Genomic DNA, 5792 nt, shown 5'->3' with positions numbered 1-5792 from the left:
ATTATTACATCTACAAAGTGATAAAGAAAATATACCATCACAGTTACTCAGTGAGCGATTAAAAGAACTGTATTAAACATTTATTAATTAAAGCTACCTTGTGGAAACAGATAAATTAAGTTACAAGGAAAACCAGAGAGAGAGAAAAAAAAATGGCCAACACAAATGACGTTAGGAAGAAAGAACATCTTCAACACAATTGTGAAGACAATGATTTCCACACAGTGCTGACACATATATTGGCCACGATAGGTACAAGTGAACAACAGGTCAGTGTATATAGTTAATACTGTATATAGTGTATATATATATTTTTTATATAAAATAACAAAATATTGGACTATATAATATCATTTTCAGTAATATCTGTGCAATATAAACTAAACCTTAAAAAAGGGTCCCAAGGGATTTAACCAGCAATTATGCAACCATGAACAACACAGAAAATGCGTAGACAAACGAAGAAAAACAAACTATAGAAAATCAACACACACACACACACACACACACACACACACACACACACACACACACACACAAAAGAGTAAGATCACATAACAAACAAATGAAAATAAGTGTAAGTGTTACTACAAATGCCAAAATACCTCAAACTACAAACAAAAAAGCAAATTGTTGTCTCCACAAGCTAGTGGCATGGCACATCACTATCATCGACCGCAGCATGACCAGATTCAATGTCAGGACTGCAATTATTACAATTATGTAACTACAAACGATATGTAACAATTATGTAACGACAAACGATTGCATTATGTTACACTTGCTACAATTATGTAACTACAAACAATATGTACCATTTATGTAACAGTTCCATTAACAAGATGTAACTTTTGTAACGTTAACTACAATTATGTAACTACAAACGATATGTAACAATTATGTAACAACAAACGATTGCATTATGTTACACTTTGCCAATTATGTAACAGTTGCATTAACAAGATGTAATTTTATGTAACTTTAACTACAATTATGTAACTACAAACAATATGTAACAATTATGTAACAGTTGCATTAACAAGATGTAACTTTTATGTAACTTTAACTACAATTATGTAACTACAAACAATATGTAACAATTATGTAACAGTTGCATTAACAAGATGTAACTTTTATATAACTTTAACTACAATTATAAGGCCAAGACACTTATGTAACAGTTTCATTAACAAAATGTAACTACAGTTATAAAGCCAACACAGTTATGCATTACCACAATATTTTGTAACAATTCATAAAATGTTACAATTATGTATTACCACAATGCTACTACAATGTTATAAGTCATACAACTGTACCACAATTCTGTATTACCAGTATGATCATACAAGTTGGGTGAAATATTAGACATTACTAAAGGGATAACTCAATATGTAATGTATAACGTAGCAGTATTACCATTGCACAATTATATGCGTATGTCTGTTATACATACACATCTTACAAAATGTTATACAACAACCATTGCATTTATTCAAATATGTATACAACACATTACAAAACTCCTTTCCCAACCGATGTGGTCCTGCAGGAAGATCATCGCCACTGGAGAAGTACGATATATATATATATATATATATATATATATATATATAATCCCAGCTGAAGAGGACATTTTGCCAGCCGAGAGAGATTTGCAGATAGAAACAGGGGATATAACTTTGGAAGAGGTAGCAAAATCTGTAAAGGAGTTAAAGAATTTTAAGGCTCCAGGTGAGGATGGAATATTCCCTGAAATGCTTAAGGTGGAAAATGACGAGTTGATGAATGCGCTTTTGATACTTTTTAATGTGGTTTGGGATAATGGTGGAATTCCAGAAGAGTAGAAAAATGGAGTGATTATAAAAATACCAAAAAAGGGAGATTTAAGTGTGTGTGGCAATTGGAGGGGTATAACTTTGACACCTGTAGTTGCAAAAGTCTTTTCCAAAATCTTGTTGAACAGAATAGAGCCAGTAATTGATAAAATTTTAAGAGAAGAACAAGCGGGATTTAGGAAGGGTCGAGGTTGTAATGATCAGATTTTTATTGTAAGGCATCTAATGCAACAAGCTAATGAGATGAAAATGCCACTTAACATGTGTTTTGTGGATTTTGAAAAGGCGTTTGATAGTGTTTCACGTGGAGCTATGTTGAAAATTATGAGATTCTATGGTATACCAGAAAAGTTTGTAAATATTATTAGAAGCCTGCATGAAGGTACTTTTTGTAAGGTAATGGTGGGTGGTTCTTTGAGTGATCCATTTCAAGTTAGGTCAGGAGTGATTCAAGGAGGAGTTCTTTCGCCATTGTTGTTTGTTTTGGTTATGGATTATGTTATGGAAAAGGTTGTAAGGAGAACAGGTGCAGGAATTAACTGGAAAGAAAATAAGAAGCTGATGGATTTGGACTATGCTGATAATATTGTACTGATTTGCGGAAGTATTTACGAGATGCAGAGGGTGCTCGATTGTCTGGTGGAGGAAGGAGAAAAAGTGGGATTGGTAATAAATTGTGGAAAGACTGAAATTATTAATATGAACGTGGAGAACCAAATAGATTGTGTAATTGGGAATAATGTGGTGAAGAATGTAGAAAACTTTAAATATCTGGGAACGATTGTATCATCTAATGGATCATTAAACAATGAAATTGAGGAGAGGATTAGACAGGCTTGGCGAGCTGTTGGAATGTTGAAATCTGTTTGGAATAATAATATGCTTTCGGTACATACTAAAGTGAAAATTTACAAGTCCATGGTTAGACCAATTTTAATTTACGGGCATGAGTCATGGTACAGTACAATTGCAACAGATCAGACAGTATTAGGATTTGAGAATAAAATACTGAGAAGGATTCTTGGGGTAAAGTGGCAAGACAGAGTTACAAATGAAAGAGTAAGAGATATTACGAGAGTGGAACCAGTTAATGAATATGTGAGACTGTCTCGCTGGAAGTGGCTGGGGCACATATACAGAAAAGAAGGTTGTTTAATACAGGATGTGCTAGAGTGGATTGCTAGAGGAAGAAGAGGTAGAGGTAGGCCGAGGGAAACCTGGTTGAGGACAATGAAAATAGAAGCAGGAGAGGAGTGTTGGTGGGACCTGAAGGAGATGGCAAGAGACAAATATTGGTGGGGAGAGTTCATTGAGGCCCTATGCATCCCGTGGGGTGACACAGGAAATGATATATATATATATATATATATATATATATATATATATATATATATATATTATATATTTTATCTTTTTACCTCTTTCTGTCAGTATATTTACATATACATATATGTTGTTATTTACCTCAACACAAATGACAGGGAAATAAGTTCTGTTTCTGTTGCTAGCAACAGGTTTTGTGTTCATGTGTGGTTTCCGAGAGGACTAAAAACTAAAAAGAAGTAATTATATAAGATAGATGTTGGTATAAAATCGAAGAAACCGTAGCTAGCAAGCATAAAACATGTTAACGCGCTAAGGGAAAATACTGTAAGTCCGCACGGCTGCCTGCGGTTCAGCGCGCGGCAAAATACACCTTAGTTTATTGCAATTTTCTCGAGAACTGTAAGGTCTAGGATTACCGTACTTGTCTTAAATGAAAGCCAGTGAAATTCTGCATCGGATAATGAAATAAAAACCTATTGCTTTCACTGAAAATTCGCCACAAAATCCCTCCGATTATGTAAGTTGTACTCTGTCGAACCAGAGTTTTTACTTTATCGCTTATTACTCGAAGACCATACCTCGTATCAAACTGGGACACCCGGCATTCGAAAGCTAATAAAATTCTTTCGATTGATGGTATAACATGTAGAGATTGATTTGTAAACATTCGACTTATGATGTTGGGAAGTGAAATCGGCATCACGAATGTTTATTCTCAGCTTCGTAACTTCTGTATTTTTTTTTTTTTTTTTTTTTTTTTTTTGCTTATCGCGTAGAACAAACATCGGCGAGTACCATATGTGGCTATGATGGGAAAATAAATATTTTTGGGTCGTGAAAATAAGCCGAGAATACACATTATCGGAGCGCGCGGCCGCGGGGGGGGGGGGGGTTGTTAACCCGCGAAAACTTAAAAACTTTTGTGACAGCGAGGGGGTTAAGCTTTTCTTGGAAAGTATAAAGTTGATGGCTACATGCATTTGGTTTTTCATCTACACTAAAATCATAAGTATTGAATTGCACTTAGTCTATGCAAGTTGTACTGGGTATGTTGCTTTGTAACGGCACTGGCATGATACTTTTGTAGAAATAACACTCATTTTATAAATCCTGCACAAACCTTTGCCAAGGGTATAACAGTGGTTACTTTTCTTTCGTTGTGTCTGAGTTTCATATTTTATTGCCTGCTGATTCATTCATAACCCACAAAGGGACCATCAGAGATTTAAGGAATAGTAAAAGTGGGGCATACCACTTTGAGTACACTACTTCCTGTCCGATCAGCGAAGTTAAGCAACGTTGGGTCTGGTTAGTACTTGGATGGGTGACCGCCTGGGAACACCAGATGCTGTTGGCATAACGTTCTCCCTACGTGTCAAGTGGGGTTGGTGGAGGATTATTGCCCCTCCCTGTAAAACAATTAACTCTGAGCTCTTGGCCACCCCGTTTGGGATACGTGGCGTCTGGCAATGAATGAAAAAAGTGGATTAACAAAAAATGCACACGACTGAACCAAAAATTTTATTGTATAAAAACAAAAAGTACATTAATGCACAAAGAAAATCTACCTAAGTCAATAGTCCCTTCCTTCATTGCCTCACTAGGAACGAAGGACCCCAGGGCCAGGAAATTCAGTCCAACTTTTAACTCTTTGAACACCTTTTTTTTTTTTTTTCCTCTTGTGCAGTATTTTTTTGTGTGTGTGTTCCACCACATGATTTTATTCAGCTACAAACAGCATCGCAGTTGTGGAAGGGTTAATAATGTCTATATCTAACTTCATCCTCTTTTCGAAAAGTCTTCAAAGTTGAATTAATTGTCTTGAGAGAGCACAAAAATATTTCATTGGGTGACAAGGGTTAAGGCAATGGACCAGACGCTTGCCTCTAAAGGACATTAATTGCACATGTAAATAAATAATTTTTTTTTATTTTAAATCCTTTTCTGGCTAAATCTGGTTGAAGCACCGTAACCCATTAGATCACCAGGCGCTGTCACGAATTTGCACGATCATATATCTAAACAAACTCGTGACATTGAACTTTGGTGGGAAACCGCGAATTCTAGTGGAATCCCAGTATCACTCAGTCAACCGCTACGTATTCACCCGATCGGGTGTGTTTTCATAACATTTTCACTGTTTCATAAGTGATCGTCCTTGCGTGCGACATTAGCGCTTTCGCTGAGTGATTTATTATGGGCGTGTTTCGCTCACTTCTAGCCGTTACCAGTTAGCGGCTGGCCTCAGCCCTCGCCTCGCTTGTTTGAATTGAGTCAGGATTAGAGTGCTGTGTGACTAGGTTCGTTGGCCCAGCTTGGAGCAGCGTGTGTACAGCGAGTTCCTGAATCCCCACCTAGTGTGAGCCGGCGAGAGGTTTAGCATGTGCAGCGTCCGTCCTACACATTGACGCCCCAGTTTCCGTTTAGCCAACTTTTCTGACCAGTATTTTTTTTTCGTTTTTCCTAGCCTTAAGAGTTTAGTTTAGCTTGTGAGTGAGCGAGTGAGTGTATTCTCTTTGTTATTTTGAATGCGTTTTAAAACATGTAACGTAAATTTAACTTATTGTGGCTCAATCGGTAGAGAGTTGGCATGCAGTCCTGACGGACCCGGGTTCAGAACCCGCTGGG

The 5792-nt window shown here is 36.7% G+C and overlaps 1 pseudogene; it reads left to right on the top strand.

Moving 5' to 3' along the window:
• Nucleotides 1-4402: 4402 nt before the first annotated feature.
• LOC145401816 (5S ribosomal RNA) lies at nucleotides 4403-4521 on the top strand (annotated as a pseudogene).
• Nucleotides 4522-5792: the final 1271 nt, after the last annotated feature.

This window comes from Coenobita brevimanus, chromosome 56, assembly GCF_032717465.1.
Source record: "Coenobita brevimanus isolate Jiangsu-jjx chromosome 56, ASM3271746v2, whole genome shotgun sequence".
Taxonomy (NCBI): domain Eukaryota; kingdom Metazoa; phylum Arthropoda; class Malacostraca; order Decapoda; family Coenobitidae; genus Coenobita; species Coenobita brevimanus.
This window is presented reverse-complemented; position numbering and strand designations above follow the sequence as displayed.